At 44.3% G+C, this 23,315-nt stretch overlaps 1 protein-coding gene across 2 annotated transcripts in view; it reads right to left on the bottom strand.

Moving 5' to 3' along the window:
* ppp2r5d (protein phosphatase 2, regulatory subunit B', delta) overlaps positions 1–23,315 on the bottom strand; it is a 184,799-nt gene that overhangs the window by 74,948 nt on the left and 86,536 nt on the right. The window lies entirely within an intron of this gene.

The following is a 23,315-nucleotide window of genomic DNA, read 5'->3' as shown; positions in this document are numbered from 1 at the left end:
ATATGTCAAACCTGCCCAACAATAATGGTTCAATTATATTTCAGAATAAAACTAAGCAAAAATGACAATGAAAACTGCCAGATTGTTAAAAACACAACAGGTCCAGTTATGTCTTCAAAGAGAGGAACCTGCCACCCTTACCCAGTCTGGCCTACATGACTAATCCACAAATGCAGTTGACTCAATGCCCTCTGAAGTGGCCCAACAAGTTACTCGGTTGTTCAGAGGGCAAACAAGTGTGGTCTTGCCAGTGTCACCCACATCTAGAGGACAGTTAAAAAGAAAACATTCTGCTGGAACTGAGCTCCAATAAGATCTAAGTATGAAAATAACCCAGAGTACTGGCTGTAATTTGCTTGTTTCCTTCCAGTAGTGTTCCTGATTTGAGTCAGGAGCAAACAAACATACAGCCCCCAGTGGCCAGCTAAAGATTGCTAATAGTAAGGGATGGGGGTAGGGGTGGGAAACCAGTACAGACAAAAATGCTCACGTAGCAAACTTAAGACTCACAAGAAACTTTAGCAGATGCCAGGAGTATTTCATCTACCTGTCTGCTTCACTTGTTAAAAATTTAAGCACTGGGGAAAGAGGACAAATAAAAGAAGAAAAGTATGATTTAATTTTTAAAAATTACATTCTGATTTTCAGTTGCTAGGTTCAACATTTAACAGGTTAACATTTATTCCTCAATCAATTCTGATGTCTGTTCTCAATTTAGATGAACCATTCACAGAACTGGAAGAATCCCCTTGGCCTTGGATATAACACGAATAAATCTGAAAAGAACATCTACAGAAGGAACCAACTTAGAAATGGGCACAAATAACCAGCCATGTGCCAGGATCAGAATGGGAACAACATGCTGGAATTAGCCCAAAGAATTCTGACAAACTGTCCAAACTATGAATTGAGAAAAAAAGTAGTTGTAGTTTGATTTAGCTGTGCCAGGTATAAGGGAAGAGCTCCAATTATTTATTTTTGCATTGATTGGTTAATGATACAGGACACAAGAGTAAAAGAAAAGAGCAAGTCAGGTAACAGACAATCTTAGGGTTAAAAGACTGTAAACTCCAGGAAAAAGGGAGGACTGAGGGAGGTTAGGGAGATCTGTTGCTTTTCAGGTTTTTAGAAATTCCTTCATGGGATGTGGGTATCACTGGCAAGGACTAACTGCCCTCGAGGTGGTGGTGGTGGTGAGCTGCCTTTTCGAACTGCTGAAGTCCATGTGGTACAGGTACACTCAGAGTGCTGTTAGGGAGGAAGGGAGTTCCAGGATTTTGAACTAGTGAAGGAACAGTGATATAGTTCCATGTCAGGATGGTGTGTGGCTTCAGATCCTGGGAAATAAGAGAATGGGAGAGTGTGCAACACAATGAAAATCCAGGAAGCAGGAAGAGGATATAGGACAGCCTCAGTGGAGCATAGGCAGAATCATGTGGATGATTCTTGGTGTGCAGAAATAAGTACGGTGGTGAAACGGTATCGTACATTTCCAATGGCGATCAGCCACTGGAATCTAGCCGTGCTGGTGCGCGGAAAAGAGGTTGAGCAGGGCAGAACACCGTTTTCAGAGCTGCTCCTCTGTAAGCTTTACCCTGTTGCTTAAGCCTTTGATCAAGCAATCCCAAGAAGGACTCAAAGAAAATAAACACAAACAAATGCAAGGTGATTTTAGCATGGGCTAAATCATCATCCACTTTAAAAGTCTGCAAACTAATTCATAGATTTTTGTTAGCTAAGGGTGTTGAGATATGGATTTAAGACGAGTGGATAGAGTCAAGGTAAGGTTAGTCATGATCTCAATGAATGGCAGAACAGGTTTGAGGTGCTGAATGTTCTCCTCCTATTCCCAAAGAAGATGATTAGTATAAAACAAAAACAACCAACCCACCACACCAGATTCTGTTCTGATGAAAAGTTATTGACCTGAAATGTTAATTCTTTTTCTCTGGTCCTGCCTGACCCAGAGCCATGGAATAGGGCACAGGAGTGCCATTGAGTCTCTCTGTAGAGCAATCTAGTCAGTCCTATTTCCCCAACTCTATCCCCTTAGTCCTGCAAGTTTATTTCCTTCACGTGTCTATCTAATTTCGTTTTGAAATCATTAATTATTTCTACTTCCACTATCCTTGTAGGCAATGTGTTCCAGGTCACTGCCACTCGCTGCATTAAAACGTTCTTCCTCACATTCCCCCTGCATTGCTTCATCAAAACCTTAAATCTGTGTCCCCAAGTCCTTGTAGTATCAGCTAATCGGAACAGCTTTACTTTGTCTACCTTATCTAAGCCTGTCATAATCTTGTACACCTCTATCAAATCTCCCCTCAAATCTTCTTTGCTCCAAGAAGAGCAACCCCAGCTTCTCCAATGTAACCTTGTAGTTTAAAATCCCCCATCTCTGGAACCATTCTGGTAAAATCCCCTCTGCATCCTCACATCCAATGTGGTGACCAGAGCTGAATGCAATACTCTAGTTATGGCCTAACCAAAGCTTTATAAAAGGTTCAGCATAACTTCTGTGTTTTTGTGTTCAATGCCTCAATTTAAGGAGCCCTAGATCACTTTTGCTTTGCTAACCACCTCTCAATATACTCTGCCATCTTCAAAGGTCTATGCACATGAACCCTCCGAGGTTCCTTTGTCCCTGCACACTCTTTAGCAATTAAGCTTATATTGCCTCTCTCTATTCCTTCTGCCAAAATACATCACCTCACTTCTCTGTATTAAATTCTATCAACTACTTTTTTATACATTTGTTAATGGGATGTAGGCATCACCGCCTGGGCCAGCATTTATTGCCCCCAATTGCCCTTGAGAAGGTGGTGGTGTGCTACCTTCTTGAACTGCTGCAATCCATGTGGTGTAGGTACACTCACAGTGCTGTTAGGAAGGAAGTTCCAGGATTTTGGCCCAGTGACAGTGAAGGAACAGCGATATATTTCCAAGTCAGGATGACGTGGGTTGAGAGCTGGTTAACAGACAGAAAACAGAGAGTAGGAATAAATGGATCATTCTCGTGTTTGCAGGCTGTGATTAGTGGGGTACCGCAAAGATCAGTGCTTGGGCCCCAGCTATTCACAATCTAGATCAATGATTTGAATGTGGGGATTAAATGTAATATTTCCAAGTTTGCAGATGACACAAAACTGGGTGTAAGTGTAAGATGTGAGGAGGATGCAAAAGCATTTCAGGAGATTTGGAGAGGCTAAGTGAGTGGGCAATTTGGAAGATAGAATACAATGCGGAAAAATGAGAGGTTATTCACTTTGGCAGGAAAGAGTATTTCTTAAATGGTGTGAGGCTGGAAAGTGTTGAACTTCAAAGGGACCTGGGTGCCCGTGTTCATGAGTCACTGAAAGTTAACATGCAGGCAGAGCAAACAATTAAGAAGGCAATGGGGGAGTGGGGGGGGGTGTAGGGCGGGGAGGAGGGGTCGGGGAAGAGGAGAGGAGCAAGGTGGGGGAGAGGGGGAGGAAGGGGATGAAGGGGGGGAAGAGGAGGGGAAGAAGGGGGAAGGGAAGGGGAGGAAGGGAAGGGGAAGGGGAAAGGAAGGGGGGGAAAGAGGGGGGAAGGGAGGGGAGGGGGAGGGAGGGGAGGGGGGAAGGGAGGGGAGGAAGGGAGGGGAGGAGGGGGAAGGGAAGGGAGGAGGGGGAAGAGGAGGGGGAAAAGAGGGGAGTGGGAGGGGAAAAAAGGGGAGGGGCGGGGGAAAAGAGGGGAGGGGGAAGGGGAAAAGAGGGGAGGGGGAAAGGGGGGAAAAGAGGGGAGGGAGAAGGGGGAAAAGAGGGGAGGGGAAGGGGGAAAAGAGGAGAGGGGGAAGGGGAAAGAGGGGAGGGGAAGGGGGAAAAGAGGGGAGGGGGAAGAGGGTAAAGAGGGGAGAGGAAAGGGGGTAAACAGGGGGAGCAGGAGGAAAGGGGGGAACAGGGGCGAAGGGGGGGAAACAGGGGCGATGGGGGGAATACAGGGACGAAGGGGGAGAGGAGCAAGGGGGGAGGGGGGAAGGGGGTAAGAGGAGGGGATGAAGGGGGGGAAGAGGAGGGAAAGAAGGGGGGGAAGGGAAGAGGAGGAAGGGGGAAGGAGGGGAGGGGGAAAGGAAGGGGGGGAAGAGGGGGAAGGGAAGGGAGGAGGGGGAAGAGAGGGGAGTGGGAGGGGGAAAAGAGGGGAGGGGGAGGGGGAAGGGGGAAAAAGGGGAGGGGAAGGGGGAAAAGAGGGGAGGGGGGAAAAGAGGGGAGGGAGAAGCAGGGAGAGAGGGGAGGGGATATGTTTGCCAATAAAATTGAAATTTAAAATGGTAGAATCACTAAATTTGTTGTGTTCTCATTGAGTTTTAGTTCACAGTTCAAAATGAATACTGTGTAAAAATTTCTCACACACAGCCATGGCTCAGTTATAACACTATCATCCAAGTCAGAAGGCTGTGGGTTCAATTCCACCCAAAGATTCGAGCACAATTTTGGACGACACTCCCAGGGCAGGGCTGATGGGGTGTTACAGCATTACAGGTGTCGTTTTTTGGATGCCCTCTCAAATGGATGTTAAAGATTCCATGACAACGTTGGAAGAAGAGCTGGTGTCGTGGCCAATATTGATCCCTGAACCAACATCACTTTAGCAGTTTATCTGCTCATTATCTTATTGCCATTTGTGGGAACTTGCTCGACACAAATTGGCTGCCATGTATAATGCAAGTCTTTGTAACCGTAGCACGAAGTGTGCTATTGACAGCAGCTCTACATCATATCTTGTGGTCAAAGTGTCTGATACCTGTCCTTTTGATCCTTGGGCAGTGAATTGTGCATGATAATTGTGTGATGTTGGGTCTGGAACCCAGTGTTAAAATGAACCAGTTCCAATCTGCTTCACATATGGTCAACACTGGTGGAGTCGTCCTCCTGATGCATGAATCAAGAGATAAGCAACTTTCATTCAGTCCAACATACTTCAAGGATTGTGTTGTATTATGAGTAAATCTGCCATTTGAAATAAAAAGCATTTAATTATAGTCAGCATTTTAGAGGTTGTCAGTCTTTTGAAGCACACAAAATCCTTATTGTCTGCACATCTTCTCTCTCTCTCCTTTCCGTCAGCATCTACTCAGACTTTATTTTAACAAACTTCGGAGAACCTTTGGGAAATCATCCACTAACCAGCTTCCATTATGAAATAAAACACTATTGTTTAGCTCCGCCAGTCTCTTTAGCGCTTTCAAAGATTTCACTGAAACACAATAGCAGGGTTGTGATATATTTACATCAATTTGAAATGCAGAGGAATAAAAATATACACCCAATCATACATTTAGAGATTTGTTAATCTTTCCACATTTGGACTCCTGGTTGCTATCGGTCAATAATGATAGTGCACATGTGGACAACAGGTGAAGAAAGAATTGGACTCAGCTGTAAACTACTCCCTCTTTTTCTCTCCCCCTCTCTCTCAGACAAAGGCCGAGAGGCTGCGAACACTCCATGTCAAAGCTCATACATGAAGCACATTCACTTGGGCAAGATACCAAAAGCTGCGAGGCTGGAACTGTGCCTCAAGTTTGACTTGATGCCTTTGGAGTGTTAGGCGGTGGCAGGGGGGCAGTGGAGGAGAGAAGAGAGACAGTGGGCAAGACAAAATTAATCAGCAGACGAAAAATAAAGTGCTCAACAATAGACAACATTTGCTGACAGAATTTCACTACAAATGAGTTGTTCTTTTTGGAGTTAGCAAGTGTATAATAGGAAACTGGCACTAACTAAATCAATTTGATGTCAAAGTCTGATGCTTATAAAATGCAAGAATGAATCCAAAAATCAGCAAAGCTCAAGAGACTAAATTATGGTCTCAGAGTACACAGTGACATTTCCTGGTTTTCACCCTTAAAGGAATTATTTCACTGTCTATACCCTTCAGTGAGAACTTCCTCCAATTTCAAACAACTTGGAGTTGCCATTATATCCTAAGTAGAATAAAACCATCATGAACTTCAGTTGACATTATAAAACTGACAGATGTGTAACAGCGATTACAAGCCTGTAATCTGGTTCTGGGATTCGGACTGCTCTGAAATACACAATTATCCTTCACCTCAAGGTGATTACACCCTTACAATAAATTGTGCCTGGTGAAATTTTCCCTCTCTCATGTTCTGAAATAACCCAAGCATTTTTTGTTGTTGTAACTTCCAGGATGCCAGTCGATTTAAAATAAAAAGACAATAGAGGTGATTCTGGGTCAAAGCATTTGCATCCCATGAAAGAATAAAAACAAAATCCAATAGTTACTGTTAGGTGACACCACATTAGGTTTGGGAAATATCATAGAAAAACCAAGGAAAGAACTTGGGTATTGCTGAAAGAAGAGACATGTCGAAGCTTTTTGTCTTGCACTGAACAGAACACTTCACAAGAATAGCAACGTAAGCAGAAAACAACAATTTATACTGTATGAGAAGAAAATGCTGATCAGTTGGCAAGCGGACTCTGATTGGCAGTGGCGTTGCCATGGAGAATGCACCACTTGACGGTGAATGGCTGTTAAATGCCAGGCACTGTTGGAAATTTAAACCAGGCAGATTGATCCTGATTGGTCAAGGCATTGCCTTGAGGAATGAGTCAGCGAATGGCTGTCATTTATTTAGTTTAGCTGAAACAGGCACAATGTATGTACATAAGATAAGAGCAAAATACTGCGGATGCTGGAAATCTGAAACAAAAACAAAAATAGTTGGAAACTCAGCAGGTCTGACAGCATCTGTGGAGAAGAAGACAGAGTTAACGTTTCAAATCTGTATGACTTTTGATGAAGAGTCATACGGACTCGAAACGTTAACAATGTATGTACATGTTCTTTCTATCTGCCAAGAACAGGGCCCTGCGTATGTAGCTCCCAGTAGATGCAAATGCGCCAAACTGCGAACCCAACTGACAATCTTAAATTGGTTGCCAGCGTAATTCTAAGCACATTGAGAATTATTTAGCAAATGTTGCCCAAACACAGAACCACATCTAATGTTGGACACTGTGCTTTAAATTTTGCAAGCACAAGCTGGTTGGGTACCTTGCCCGTTGCGCACAGCGGCTGGGGCATGCTCTTTGATACGATCCGCCAGTCTTTGGGACTGATGGCCTACATACCTAGCATCACACTGGCACTGAAATTCATATACTACATTACAAATTTATGTGATAGGCAGAACGTCTTTTTGGCTTGACGGCAGCATTCTATTAGTGGCGAATACCATTCATGCTGCTACTGCATAGTAGCAGTAACATTTAGCTTCACATGTTGCTCAAATTTTTGAGATGCTTTGCCCATCCAGTTGGGGGTAGACTGGGCATTTTTCAAGGCCGAAATTGATGGCCTTAGGCCTGTTCACGAGTTTCTTGATATACAGCGTGAAATGATCTGATCTGGGTAGCCATTTGCTACATGTTTAGCAGCGTCATTAATTGTTTTGCCAAACTGCTTCCGCTTAAGTGAGTTTATGGTATGTTTATGTTCCAAACTCTTTATGGTGCAGTCATCTATTGAAGCAATATATCTAATCAAAAAATGAAAGAAATTTGTGCACCTCAGGCCAAGCGCAGTGTAGGGTACTGTATAAATTAGGTTTTTTAAAATTATTCGTTCATGTGGGCATCGCTGGCTAGGCCAGCATTTATTGCCCATCCCTAATTGCCCTTATCCTTGTTCAGAGGGCTTTTTTTTTTGAGAGTCAACCACATTGCTGTGGGTCTGGAGTCACATGTAGGCCAGACCAGGTAAGGATGGCAGATATCCTTCCCTCAAGGACATTAGTAAACCAGATGGGTTTTCACAACAATCGACAGTGGTTTCACTGTCATTATTAGGCTTTTAATTCCAGATTTTTATTGAATTCAAATTCTACCATGGTGGGATTCGAACCCAGGTCCCCAGAGCATTACCCTGGATTGCCAGTCTAGTGACAATGCCACTACGCCACTGCCACACCCTAAGTTAGTAACCCTATTCCCAGTCAGTTCAGTCTCATCTCGATTGTGGGACTGTGTCTCACCTTAGCATTATCGATACGTTTGGAAATGAAAACTGGCACAACCTTGGGTTTACACATGCTTGGAGAAATTCAATTGATAGCTTACCTTTTCTTAACTTACCTGTAAGTCAAACTATGTTGCTGATATCCCGAAATTGGTCTTTGTTGTACCTCTGTCTCAGGTATAGAAATAGTTGTTTGGTAGTACAGAACTTGAGTATTGCTGAAAAAAAGAGATATGTCGAAGCTTTTCGTCTTGCGCTCATCAGAACAATTCACAAGAATACCAATATAAAGGGAAAACAACAATTTACACTGTATGAGTGCTGATTGGTTGAAGTGGACTCTGATTGGCAGAGGCTTTGCCATGGAGAATGCACCAATTGATGGTGGCTGATAGTGCCAAGCGTTGTTTGAAATTTAAAGCAGGTAGTTTGACCCTGATTGGTTAAAGCATTGACCTGAGGAATGAGCCAGTGAATCGCTGTCACTTATTTTGTTTAGCTAAACATGCTAGTTGAGAAATCTGGCAGAGGGTTCTCTACTACAGTCTACCGCAAGCCTACCTTCACTGGTCAATATATGCATTGGGATTCTTACAGTTCCACAGATTGGTCTTATTGGCAACCTCGTAAATAGGGCTCAAGCCATTTGCTCATCGTGCAAGCTTGATGTTGAAATGGGGCACATCAAAATCATCCTGTGGGACAATAGCCACATCGGTCAGGTCATTTCATGCTGTATATCACGCAAACTCATCAACGGGCCAAAGGCCGTCACTTTCAGTCATGAGAAGTGCCCAGTCTACCTCAGATTACCCGAGGTAGATATCTGGCAAGGTATCTCAAAAATCTGAGCAATAGGTGAAGCTAGCTGATTCACGCTGCTACTGTGCAGTAGCAACACAAGCGGGATTCGTCACTAACAGGATGCTGCCATCAAGCCAAAAAGATGTTCTGCCTATCTCACAAATGAGTAATGTGGTATTTTAATTTCAGTGCCAGTATGATGATAGGTATGTAGGCTGTACGTCCCAAAGACTGATGGGTCGTATCAAACAGCATGTCCCAGCTGCTGTTCGCCACGGGAGGGTGCAGACCGTACCCAACTAGCCTGTGGTTGCACAATTCAAAGCACAGTGTACAACATTAGATGTGATTCCACGATTGGACGACATTTGCTAAACAATCCTCAGTGTACTAAGAATTACACCGACAACCAATTTAAGATAGTCAATCGGGCTCGCAGTTTGCGTGCACTGAAAGCTATATATATTAATACATAGGGCCCTGTTCTTTGCAGACAGAAAAAGCATGTACGCACATTGCGCCTGTTTCAGCTAAACAAAATTGAGTCTGTCAGTGCAGACTCGATGGGCCGAAAGGCCCCTTCTGCTCTCTGTGGTTCTGTGAAAATAAGTGACAGTCATTCGCGGACTCATTCCTCAGGGTAATGCCTTGATCAATCGGGTCAAGCTGCCTGGTTTAAATTTCAAACAATCCTTGCTGTTAATGGTCAGTCACCATCAATTGGTGCATTCTCCATGACAACGCCTCTACCAATCAGAGGTCACTTGCCAACCAATTAGCATTCTCTTCTCATACAGTATAAATTGATGTCTTCCCCTTGTATTGGTATTCTTGTGAAGTGTCATGACGAGTGCAAGATGAAAAGCTCCAACATGTCTCTTTTTATGGCAAAACTAAGGAAAGTTAAGAAGTTCCACAGTTTTGAGAGATTCCGGAAAAGAATGAGCCAGGGTAGGAGATGATGCAATTTAAAAAAAAAACTTTTATGGGACATAGGTGTTGCTGACAAGACCAGCATTTGTTACCCATCCCTAACTGCCCTTGAACTGAGTGGTTTGCTAGGTCATTTCAGAGGGGAGCTAGTCAACCACATTTCATACAAAAGGGCACTTGTCGATGCAAGCTTACGGGTTAGGAGAAAATTTCAAAAGAGCACAGAAGGCAACAACTGCACAAACATTGATGGGCGGGTAAAGAATACAACAGAGAGGAGATCACCCACCAGGTGAGCTGGTGATACTGATCAGGCACAATCTTAAAATTAGAGCTCGGCCATTCAGGAACGCAGGAAGCACTTCTTCATACAAAGGAACATATGTTATTTTTTCCCCCGAAAATGTGGTGGATTCTGAAGGACAATTCACTTTTTCAAGACTGAAATTGACACAATCCAATCCATTTTTTCAAGTTTCATTGACAGTAAACAAATATTTCCCAGATACCCATGCCTGGAAAAGGAAAGAAGATTCAGCCAGGCTGAAGAGAAGCAGGAGAGCTCAAGAGTAGAGATAAAAGCAAAAATGAGAAATCGTATCTGGGAAATATTTGTTTACTGTCAATGAAGCTTGAAAAAATGGATTGGATTGTGCCAATTTTAGAATTGAAAACGTGAATTGCCCTTCAGAATCCACCACATTTTAGGGGGAAAAAATACCATATGTTCCTTTGTATGAGGACCAAGGGACAGTTTCTACAGATTGAAGGGTAGCTAATGTAACCCCACTATTTAAAGAGGGAGGCAGAGAGAAAACAGGGAATTATAGACCGCTCAGCCTGACGTCGGTAGTGGGGAAAATTCCTAGAAAATTCTAGAGTCCATTATAAAAGATTTAATAGCTGAGCACATGGAAAATAGTGGCAGAATCGAACACAGTCAGCATGGATTTATGAAAGGGAAATCATGCTTGGCAAATCTACTGGAATTTTTCGAGGATGTAACTAGTAGGGTTGATGAGGGGGAGCCAGTGGATGTGGTTTATTTGGACTTTCAGAAGGCTTTCCACAAAGTCCCACATAAGAGATTGGCGTGTAAAATTAAAGCGCATGGGATTGGGGGCAGTGTTTGAGATGGATAGAAAACTGGTTGGCAGACAGGAAACAAAGAGTAGGAATAAATGGGTCTTTTTCCGAATGGCAGGCAGTGACTAGTGGGGTACCGCAGGGATCGGTGCTGGGACCCCAGTTATTCACAATATATATTAATGATTTAGATGAGGGAAGTAAATGTAATATCTCCAAATTTGCAGATTACACAAAGCTGGGTGGGAGGGTGAGCTGTGAGGAGGATGCAGAGATGCTTCAGTGTGATTTGGACAAGTTGAGTGAGTGAGCAAATGCATGGCAGATGCAGTATAATGTGGATAAATGTGAGGTTATCCATTTTGGTAGCAAAAACAGGAAGGCAGGTTATTATCTGAATGGCTATAAATTAATTGGTAAGGGGATCAAAGGTTACGGGGAGAAGGTGGGAGAATGGGGTTGAGAAACTTATCAACCATGATTGAATGGCGGAGCAGACTCGATGGGCGGAATGGCTTAATTTCTGCTCCTATGTCTTATGGTCTTATGGAGAGATGGGAATGTGCAACGAGACCTGGGTGTCCTTGTACATCAGTTGCTGAAGGTAAGCATGCAGGTGCAGCAAGCGGTAAAGAAGGCAAATGGTATGTTGGCCTTCATAGCCAGAGGATCCGAGTACAGGAACAGGGATGCCTTGCTGCAATTATACAGGGCCTTGGTGAGACCACACCTGGAATATTGTGTGCAGTTTTGGTCTCCTTATCTGAGGAAGGATGCACTTGATATAGAGGGAATGCAGCAAAGGTTTACCCGACTGTTGAAGGGTCATGAGGACTCGAAACGTCAACTCTTTTCTTCTCCGCCGATGCTGCCAGACCTGCTGAGTTTTTCCAGGTAATTCTGTTTTTGTTTTGGATTTCCAGCATCCACAGTTGTTTTTTGTTTTTATCTATGTTTTGATTCCTGGGATGGCGGGACTGACACATTAGGAGAGATTGAGTCGATTAGGAATATATTCGCTAGAGTTCAGAAGAATGAGGGGGGATCTCATAGAAACCTAGCAAATTCTAACAGGACTAAACAGGGTACATGTCGGAACGATGTTCCCGATGGTGGGGGAGTCCAGAACCAAGGATCACAGTCTGAGGATACGGTGGAGACCATTTAGGACTGAGATGAGGAGAAATTTCTTCACCCAGAGAGTGGTGAGTCTGTGGAATTCGTTACCACAGAAAGTAGTTAAGACCAAAACACTGTATGTTTTCAAGAAGGAGTTAGATATAGCTCTTGGGGCGAAAGGGATCAAAGGGTGTGGGGAGAAAGTGGGAGCAGGCTATTGAGTTGGATGATCAGCCATGATCATAATGAATGGCGGAGCAGGCTCGAAGGGCTGAATGGCCTATTCCTGCTCCTAGTTTCTATGTATCTATGTATCCTGGCCTTAACAAATAGCGTCATAGAGTACAAGGGCAAGGAGGTTATGTTGAACTTGTATAACACACTAGTTTGGCCTCAGCTGGAGTATTGGTTCCAGTTCTGTGCACTGCACCTTAGGAAGCATGTGAAGGCATTGGAGAGAGTGCAGAAAAGGCTCACAAGAATGGTTCCAGGGATGAAGAACTTCAGTTACAAAGACAGATTGGAGCAGTTGGGCCTGTTTTCCTTGGAGAAAAGACTGACAGGAGATTTGATAGAGGTATTCAAAATCATGAGGCGTTTGGGCAGAGTAGATAGGGAGAAACTGTTCCCACTCATGAAAGGATTGAGAATAAGGGGGTACAGATTTGAAGTATTTGGCAAAAGAAGCAAAAGCGAGATGGGATAAAACTGTTTCATGCAGCGAGTGGTTAAGGTCTGGAATGCACAGTCTGAGTGTGGTGGAGGTAGGTTCAATTGAGGCATTCAAAAGTTAGCTGAAAAGGAAGAATGTGCAGCGTTACAGGGAGGAAGTGGGAGAATGGCACCAGGTGAATTGCTCATCCAGAGAGCTGGTGTAGACATGACGGGCTCCTTCTGTAATGTAACAATTCTGTGATTCTGTGAATCAAGTGGGACAGAGTGACAGCCCAAGTAGACGAAGTTACAATTTAGAATTATAATGGATAATTTTGGTGGCAAGCCACTGAAAGGGATGAATGGCAAGTGGGGTATGAAAGGTGTAACCTTCTGGGCTGTTCTGAAGGATTGATATCTTTTTCGTTTCTTTGCAGGTCAATTGTAGGCTATCGAGGTTGGGGCCATTGTACACCTAACTATGAATCATGGACAACTATGATCACCAAGATCGCATCTGAGCCTTGAAGAGGATAATCCATAAAACTGATCCAATTTATTTTTGCCTTTTGCCTTCTTCAACCAATTAACATGACTCATGTGAAAGGAAAGGACAATGCACAAGGTCACACCTCTTAACAAACAGTTTACCACTGGTGATCATGATAGGCTTTCTGCACCTCTTTAGAATATCTTGGTTGGAGGCCAACAGACTGAAGGGTCTGCATTAGAAATGGTAATCTAGAGATGATGAATTTCTTTATTCCCAGAGTTTTCTATTCTCATACCTGAAAGTTAGGAGTGGGAGATTTTATTCTGTAGCATCTTAAGGCACATAGCAGTGTTTGACCACAAGAAGATCACCTTGGCTCATGCTTCTCATTTTGAAAGCTACAAAGAGCATTCAGTACATCCAAGTATTTATAAAGGTAATCTCATTCATCATACAAAAGAACCTGTCTTCAATGTCTTCCGTCCTCATTGCAATCAGTCTTCCCCCAAATTATATGCCCTATCCTTTTGTGGTCGATCCAGTTTAGAACATGTTGATACATGGGCTACTGACTGAAACTGTTCTATTTTTTTAAAAGCACTCAATCTTAATCCAATTTGGAAGATTATCATACAAATCTCTCCAGTGTCACCAGCCCAGAACCACAATCCGGCCTATTTATAGGATGGACTGTTAAACTGCAGAGAGTCAAACCTTTCCCCAGAAAGCAGTGTTTCAAATGGACCCAACATTAATCATTAATGGTCTATTCACAGCTTTCTAATTTGGCTAAACAGATGAACTAATCCCCTCACTTCTACTGACATAGCCACATTAAAACAGAAAACATCAGCTCTGTTGAAAAAACACAGACACCACCAGAATTCAAAAACCCACAGTTTTTTGTTAAGTATTGAATTAGTACTTTCATACCTTATGCACCATGAGGAAACAGTAATCTGAAACTTGACAGATCATACTAAACCTAATTTAAAAATTGTTCATCATTGTTCCATGTATCGTACAGCTCTGCAGTTTGCAGAAAATACTCATTTCACTTGGCAAAGAAAACACCATTCAGCATTAAATACATGCCAAATGCCTCCACCTCCAATTCATCGCTGACCCTCCCACCATCCCTGCAACATACATGAATCATTTCATGAGTAGCCAGCAGCCTCAATTACTCGCTCAAGCAGCTAGCCTTCACAACAGTGGGAAATATCAAAGCCAGATTCAATCCTACCCTTGCCTGATGTTCACAAGCATTCATGGGAGTTAAGCAATCAGAAGTGGGAATCTTGGTCGATTTCCCCACCCACATCCAAAAATGTGAATACCACTAGTAGCTTTCAAATTGCTATCCAAACCAAAAATCATACGGAAGCGGGGGACTCAAAGGGTGGCTCCCTTAGTTTCCTAATTTGAATAATTTAACTACTGGAAGAAATTTATAGCATCAGGGGAGGCAGCTGACTTTCAAACGCTCAAATGCATTTTTAGTGTGATCATGGAGTAAATAATGGAACACATAGCAGGACAAAACAGCAAGAGGTTACACCAGGTACAGGAATGTAAAAAAAAAAATTACATTCACAACACACAAAAATCAACAGGCGAAACTATGTAAATCCATGTATATGGCCTTCAGAAACAGTCTATGTTACATTCAGTCTATTAAATGTACAAAAATCAATTCAATATTGCTTCAGTTAGCTGTCATTCCAACAGGCAGAAAAGATAGAAGTGTCTATCCTTCCAAGATCATAACTGGAGTTTTATAAAAGAATCATTACACATTTATTGTAAAATGCAAAGCATAAATTACACTTTCACTTGAGTGCTTGTGAGCAGCAAACCTCAAGGTTCAACTGGTGAAAATAATTTGTTAGACCAATCAGTCTGCTAATTATACCAGGCTTTAGTGCATCAATACGCAAGGCAAGACAGAACGAAACATCACAATAACACAACAATGAGCTTCGATGTGTGACACGTATGTGATACCTTCAATTCATTACACGAATCCAGTTATTCACTGAGGATCATTAAATCTACTCATGCTTGGAAAAGCAGATCTATAAGTATTCACAGATTTACATAACAACACAGCACAGGAGGCAGATATTTGACCCATCATATCTTTGAAAAGGCTGTAACATTCAGTCCCATTTCCCTGTTCTTTCCCTATAGTCCTGCAAGCTTTTCACTTTCAAGTATTAATCCAATTCCCCGTTGAGTTATTACTTAATCTATTTTCCATATCCTTTGATGCAGCACGTTCTAGATTATCATTTGCTGCATAATTTTTTCTCATGTCCTCTCTGATCCTTTTGTCAATTACTTTAAATCTATTCTTCCAATTAATGACCCTTCTGGCACTGGAAACGGGCAGGCGATGGCATCGTGGCATTATCGCTGGGCTAGTAATCCAGAGACCCAGGGTAATGCTCTGGGGACCCATGTACGAATCCCGCCACAGCAGATGGTGGAATTTGAATTCAATAAAAATCTGGAATTAGAAGTCTAACAATGATCATGGAATCATTGACGATTGTTGTAAAAACCCAACTGGTTCACTAATGTCCTTTCGGCAAGGAAATGGTCATCCTTATAAAAACAAAAAGCTAAAAGCTACTGCGGATGCTGGAAATCCAGAATAAAAACAGAATTACCTGGAAAAACTCAGCAGGTCTGGCAGCAACGGCGGAGAAGAAATCAGTTAACGTTTCGAGCCTTCATGGCCCTTCGGCAGAACTGAAGCATAGTTAGAAGGGAGAAATATAAATTGGTTTAAGGTGGGTGGGTTTGGGGGTGGGGGAGAGACATTGAGGGCACACCCTCAATGTCTCTCTCTCTCTCTCTCTCTCTCTCCCCCCCCCCACCTTAAACCAATTTATATTTCTCCCTTCTTCTAACTATGCTTCAGTTCTGCCGAAGGGCCATGAGGGCTCGAAACGTTAAAATGGTCATCCTTACCTGGTCTGGCCTACAAGTGACTCCAGGCCCACAGCAATGACTATTACATGCCCTCTGAAATGGCCCAGCAAGTCAATCAGTTGTAACAAACCGCTACAAAAACGCAAACAGGAATAGAACCGAATAGACCACATGGCATCGACCTAGACACCGGAAACGACAACACGAATCTCAATGTCGACCCTGCAAAGTCCTCCTAACATCTGGAGGCTAGTACCAAAATTGGCACAGCTGTCTCATAGACGAGTCAAGCAACAGTCTGACATAGTCATCCTCATGGAATCATACCTTACAGGTAATGTCCCAGGCACCACCATCAACATCCCTGGGTATGCCCTGTTCCAACAGCAGGACAGACCCTGCAGAAGTGATGGCACAGTGGCATTCAGCCAGGAGGGAGATGCCCTGGGAGTCCTCAACGACGACTCCAACCCCCATGAAGTCTCATGGCATCAGGTCAAACATGGGCAAGGAAACTTCCTGCTGATTACCGCCCTCCCTCAGCTCCTCCATGTTGAACACCATGTGGAGGAAGCACAGAGGGTGGCAAGGGCGCAGAACATGCTCTGGGTGGGGGGGCTTCAGTGTCCATCACCATGAGTGGCTCGGTAGCATCACTGCTGACCGAGCTGGCCAAGTCTTAAAGGACACAGCTGCTAGACTAGGTCTACAGCAGGTGGTGGGGAAGCCAAGAAGAGGGAAAAACATACTTGGCCTCATCCTCACCAAACTGCCTGCCACAGATGCATCTGTCCATGACATTATCAGTAGGAGTGACCACTGCACAGTCGTTGTGGAGACGAAGTCCTGCCTTCGTATTGAGGATACCCTCCATCGTATTGTGTGGCACTACCACCAAGATAAATGGGATAGATTTCAAACAGATGGAGCAACTCAAGACTGGGCATCCATAAGTTGCTGTGGGTCATCAGTAGCAGCAGAATTGTACTCGAACACAATCTGTAACCTCATGGCCCGGTATATCCCCCACTCTACCATTACCATCAAGCCAGGGGATCAAACCTGGTCCAACGAAGAGTGCAGGAATGCATGCCAGGAGCAGCACCAGGCATACCTAAAAATGAGGTGTCAACCTGGTGAAGCTATAACATAGGACTACTTGCCAAACAGCATAAGCAGCAAGTAATAGACAGGGCTAAGCGATACCACAACTAACGGATCAGATCTAAGCTTTGCAGTCCTGTCACATCCAGTCGTGAATGGTGGTGGACAATTAAACAACTCACTGGAGGAGGAGGCTCCAGAAATATCCCCATCCTCAATGATGGAGGAGCCCAGCATATCAGTGCAAATGATAAGGCTGAAGCATTTGCTACAATCTTCAGCCAGAAGTGCCAAATGGATGATCCATCTCGGCCTCCTCCGAAGGTCCCTAGCATCACAGATGCCAGGCCTCAGTCAATTCGATTCACTCTACGTGGTATCAAGGAAAGGCTGAAGGCACTGGATACTGCAAAGGCTACGGGCCCTGACAATATTCTGGCAATAGTACTAAAGACTTGTGCTCCAGAACTTGCCAAGCCCCTAGCCAAGCTGTTCCAGAACAGCTACAACACAGGAATCAACCGACTATGTGGAAAATTGCCCAGATATGTCCTGTACACAAAAAGCAGGACAAATCCAACCTGGCCAATTACCGCCCCGTCAGTCTCCTCTCCATCATCAGTAAAGTAATGGAAGGGATCATCAACAGTGCTATCAACCTGCTCACTGACCCCCAGTTTGGGGTCCACCAGGGCCACTCAGCTCCTGACCTCATTACAGCCTTGCTTCAAACATGGACAAAAGGGCTGAACTCCAGAGGTGAGGTGAGAGCGACTGCCCTTGACATCAAGGCAGCATTTGATAGATCGTGGCATCAAGGAGCCCTAGCAAAACTGGAGTCAATAGGAATCAGGGGGGAAACTCTCCGCTGGTTGGAGTCATACCTAGCACAAAGGAAGATGGTTGTGGTTATTGGAGGTCAATCATCTCAGCACCAGGACATCACCGCAGGGGTTCTTCAGGGTAGTGCCCAACCATCTTCAGCTGCTTCATCAATGACATTCCTTCCATCATAAGGTCAGAAGGGGGGATGTTCGCTGATGATTGCACAATGTTCAGCACCATTCCCGACTCCTCAGATATTGAAACAGTCCATGTTCAAATGCAGCAAGGCCTGGACAATATCCTGGCTTGGGCTGACAAGTGGCAAGTAACATTTGTCCACACAAGTGTCAGGCAATGACCATCTCCAACAAGGAGAATCCAAGTATAGCCCCTTGATGTTCATGGCATTACCATCACTCAATCTCCCAATATCAACATCCTGGGGGTTACCATTGACCAGAAACTGAACTGGGCCAGCCACATAAATACTGTGGCTACAAGAGAAGGTCAGAGACTAGGAATCCTGTGACAAGTAACTCACCTCCTAACTCCCCAAAGCCTGTCCACCATCCACAAGGGACAGGTCAGGAGTGTGATGGAATACTCCCCACTTGCCCGGGTGAGTGCAGCTCCCACAACACTCAAGAAGCTTGACACCATCTAGGACAAAGCAGCCTGCTTGATTGGCACCACATTCACAAACATTCACTCCCTCCATCACCGACACGCAGCAGCAGCAGTGTGTACCATCTACAAAATGCACTGCAGGATTTCACCAAGGCTCCATCAACAGCACCTTCCAAACCCACGACCACTACCATCTAGAAGGACAAGGGCAGCAGACAGATGGGAACACCACCACCTGGAAGTTCCTCTCCAAGCCACTTGCCACCCTGACTTAGAAATATATCGCCCTTCCCTCTCTGTCGCTGGGTCAAAATGCTGGAGCTCTCTCCCTAACAGCACTGTGGGTATACCTACACCACATGGACTGCAGTGGTTCAAAAAGCCTGCTCACCACCACCTTCTCAAGGGCAACTAGGGATCGGCAATAAATGCTGGCCCAGCCAGCAAAGCCCACATCCTATGAATGAATAAAAAAATACAATTTTTCCTTTGTTACGAATGGGAGAATTTACAACACGGTTAAGTTTTAAAATGTCTCCATTAAATCAAGGTAAACGTGGGAATTGTGGAAGCACCTCAGCTTGGAGACATGCCAACATGGTCTGGTTGCCATAGGGCGAAGCACAAACATCAAGTGACAGTTTGCACAACCTTACTCAGACTCTCGATAAAGGGACAGCTGTTTTTTGAGACAAAGAAAGACAGACAAAGCAGATACTGCAGCATGAAGGAACAAAGAAACGACGGCTGTGGAGAAGCAGGACACTTGTAAGAGTTGTTTTTTGTTTGAAAGGAAGGAGTCAGAACTGATAGAACTTTGAGAGATTTAATGAACAAGGAGTTGCTGAAGTGGGCCTTGCTGATGGAAGTCAGATCTGCAATACTCAATGGCTAAAGGGTTGATCAGGAGAAAGAAATTAGATCATGAGAGGAAGCTCGCTAGAAATGGAAAAAACGGAAAGCAAGAGCTTCTTCAGCGATTTAAAAAAGAGTAAATTAATTAAGTGTTGGTCCTCTGGAAAGTAACAATGGGGAGTTAATAAATGGTGGATGAAACAAATATTTTGCTTCTGTCTTCAATATAGGGGATATAAAAAAACATTCTAATAATAGCTGTAAATCAAGAGGTGGAGGGGAGAGAGGAACTTGGTGAAATTAAAATCACGAGGGAAGCATACTGAACAAATTCATGAAGCTGCGGGCTGACAAGTCTCCGGGTCCTGATGGACTTCGTCCTAGGGTCTTTAAAGAGGTGGCTTCAGAGTTAGTAGATTTGCTGGTCACAGAATCACAGCGTGCAGAAGAGGCCCTTCAGCCCATCGAGTCTGTATCTACACATGAGAAACACCTGACCTACCTACCTAATCCCAATTACCAGCACTTGGCCCATAGCCTTGAATGTTATGACATGCCAAGTGCTCATTCATTTTAAAGGATGTGAGGCAACCCGCCTCCACCACCCTCCCAGGCAGTGCATTCCAGACTGTCACCACCCTCTGGGTAAAAAAGTTTTTCCTCACATCCTCCCTAAACCTCCTGCCCCTCACCTTGAACTTGTGTCCCCTTGTGACTGACCCTTCAACTACAGCTGCTCCCTATCCACCCTGTCCATGCCCCTCATAATCTTGTACACCTTGATCAGGTTGCCCCTCAGTCTTCTCTGCTGCAACGAAAGCAACCCAAGTCTATCCAACCTCTCTCCATAACTTAAATGTTTCGTCCCAGGCAACATCCTGGTGAATCTCCTCTGCACCCCCTCCAGTGCAATCACATCCTTCCTTTAATGTGGCAACCAGAACTACACACAGTACTCCAGCTATGGCCTCACCAAGGTTCTATACCACTCCAACATGACCTCCCTACTCTTGTAATCTTTGCCTCGATTGATAAAGGCAAGTATCCCATATGCCTTTTTCACCACCCCACTAACATGCCCCTCCGCCTTCAGAGATCTATGGACACACACGCCAAGGTCCCTTCCTTCCTCAGAGCTTCCTAGTGTCATGCCGTTCATTGAATATTTCCTTGTCAAATTACTCCTTCCAAAGAGTATCACCTCACACTTTTCAGGGTTAAATTCTATCTGCCACTTATCTGCCCATTTGACCATCAAGTCTATATCTTCCTGTTAAGCACCTTGTGTCATCTGCAAACATACTAATCCTACCCCCAACATGATCATCTATGTCGTTTATATAAATGACGAACAATAGGAGACCCAGCACAAATCTCTGTGGTATGCCACTGGACACGGGCTTCCAGTCACTAAAGCAGCCTTCTGTCATCACCCTCTGTCTCCTACAACTAAGCCAATTTTGAATCCACCTTATCAAATTACCCTGTATCCCATATGCATTTGCCTTCTTTATAAGTCTACCATGTGGGACCTTGTCAAAGGCTTTGCTGAAATCCATATAAGCTATATCAACTGCACTACCCTCATCTACACGCCTGGTCACCTCCTCAAAAAATTCAATCAAATTTGTCAGACATGACCTCCCTCTGTCAAAGCCATGCTGACTATCCCTGATCAAACCTTGCCTCTCCAAGTGGAGATAGATTCCCTCCTTCAGAATTTTCTACAATAGTTTCCCTACCACTGACGTGAGACTCACTGTGTGTAGTTCCCTGGCTTATCTCTACAACCCTTCTGAAATCATGGAACCACATTAGCTGTTCTCCAGTCCTCTGGCACCTCCCCCGTGGCCAGAGAGGAATTAAAAATTTGGGTCAGAGCCCCTGTGATCTCCTCCCTTGCTTCCCTCAGCAGTCTGAAACATAAATCATCCGGACCTGGAGATTTGTGCACTTTTAAGCCTGCCAACACCTCCAATACCTTGTCATTCCCTATATCAATTTGCTGAAGAACCTCGCAGTCTCTCTCCCAGAGTTCGATACCTTCATCCTCATTCTCTTGGGTGAAGACGGACGTGAAGAGTTCATTCAACATTCCAGCGATTTCCCTGGCTCCATCCATAGATTGCCCCCTTGGTCCCTAATGGGCCCTACTCTTTCCCTGGTTATCCTCTTCCCGTTGATATACTTGTAGAATATCTTGGAATTTTCCCTACTTATACCAGCCAGAGCTTTCTCATATCCCCTCTTTGCTCTCCTAATTGCTTTCTTAAGCTCCACCCTGCACTTTCTGTACTCCACTAATGCCTCTGCTGATTTGCTTCCCTTGTACCTGCTAAAATCCTCTCTTTTCTTTCTCATAGTATCCTGAATATCTCTGCTCATCCATGGTTCTCTGGGCTGGTTATTCCTTCCTATCACCCTAGAGGGAACATGTTGAGCCTGTACCCTCCCCATTTCCTTTTTGAACGTCCCCACTGCTCTTCTGTCGATTTCCCTACAAGTAGCTGTTCCCAGTCTACCTTAGCCAGATCCTGCCTTATTTTACTAAACTCCGCTCTCTCCCAATCCAAAACATTTTTTTGCAACTTGTCTATTTCTTTGTCCATAACAAGCTTAAATTGTACCATGTTGTGGTCGCTATCACTAAAATGCTCGCCCACCACCACCTCAGCCACCTGTCCGGCTTCATTCCCCAGAATTAGATCCAGCGCTGCACCGTCCCTTGTTGGACCCTCTACATGTTGACCTAAAAAGTTCTCCTGTACACATTTCAAGAAATCCAATCCATCTAAGCCCTTAACATTATGTCTATCCCAATTAATGTTGGGAAAGTTGAAATCACCTAAATTACCCTATTATTGTTTTTACACACCTCTGCAAATTGTGCACATATTTGCTCCTCAATTTCCCACTGACCATCTGGGGGTCTATAATAAACACCTAACAATGTGGCTGCCACTTTTTTATTCCCAAGCTCTACCCACAAAGCTTCATTCGATGCCCCTCCAAGATATCATCTCTCTTTACTGCAGTAACTGACTCCTTAACTAATAATGCAATGTCTCCTCCTCTTTTACACCCTCCCCTGTCTCGCCTGAAGATTCTATATCCCGGAATGTTGAGCTGCCAATCCTGCCCCTCCCTCAACCACGTCTCAGAGACTATATCACAATTCCAAGTGTCAATCCTCACCCTTAACTCATCCGTTTTACCTGTAATACTCCTGGCATTAAAGTAGAGGCTACCCAGCCTTGCCTTACTCCCTTGAAACTTAATGCAGCTGTACTCCCTCTGACTTGATTGTTTTACTGTATTATGATGTGTCCCTATTCTGCTAACATTCTGTGTCCCCTCCCCCTGCCGAATTAGTTTAAACTCCTCCCAACAGCACTAGCAAACTCGCCCACAAGGATGTTGGTCCTGCTCTGGTTCAGATGTAGACCGTCCTGCTTGTACTGGTCCCACCTTCCCCAGAAACGGTCCCAGTGATCTAGGAATCTAAAACCCTCCCTCCTGCACCAACTCTTAAGCCACGTATTCATCTGCGCCATTCTCCTAATTCTGTATTCGCAAGCACGTGGCACTGGGAGTAATCCAGAGATTCCTGCTTTTCAGTCTACTACCTAACTCGCTGAATTCTTGATGCAAAATCTCATCCCTCTTTCTACCTATGTCATTGGTACCAACATGTACCATGACCTCTGCCTTATCACCCTCCCCCTTCAGGATGCCCTGCAGCCGTTCAGTGACATCCCAGACCCTGGCACCAAGGAGGCAACATACCATCCTGGAGGCACGTTGACGGCCACAGTAGTGCCTATTTATTCCCTTGACTATAGAATATCCTATTACTATTGCTCTTCCT

This window comes from Cetorhinus maximus, chromosome 5, assembly GCF_964194155.1.
Source record: "Cetorhinus maximus chromosome 5, sCetMax3.hap1.1, whole genome shotgun sequence".
Classification (NCBI taxonomy): Eukaryota; Metazoa; Chordata; class Chondrichthyes; order Lamniformes; family Cetorhinidae; genus Cetorhinus; species Cetorhinus maximus.
Note: the sequence above shows the minus strand (reverse complement) of the source record. Positions and strands in the feature narration are given on the sequence as shown.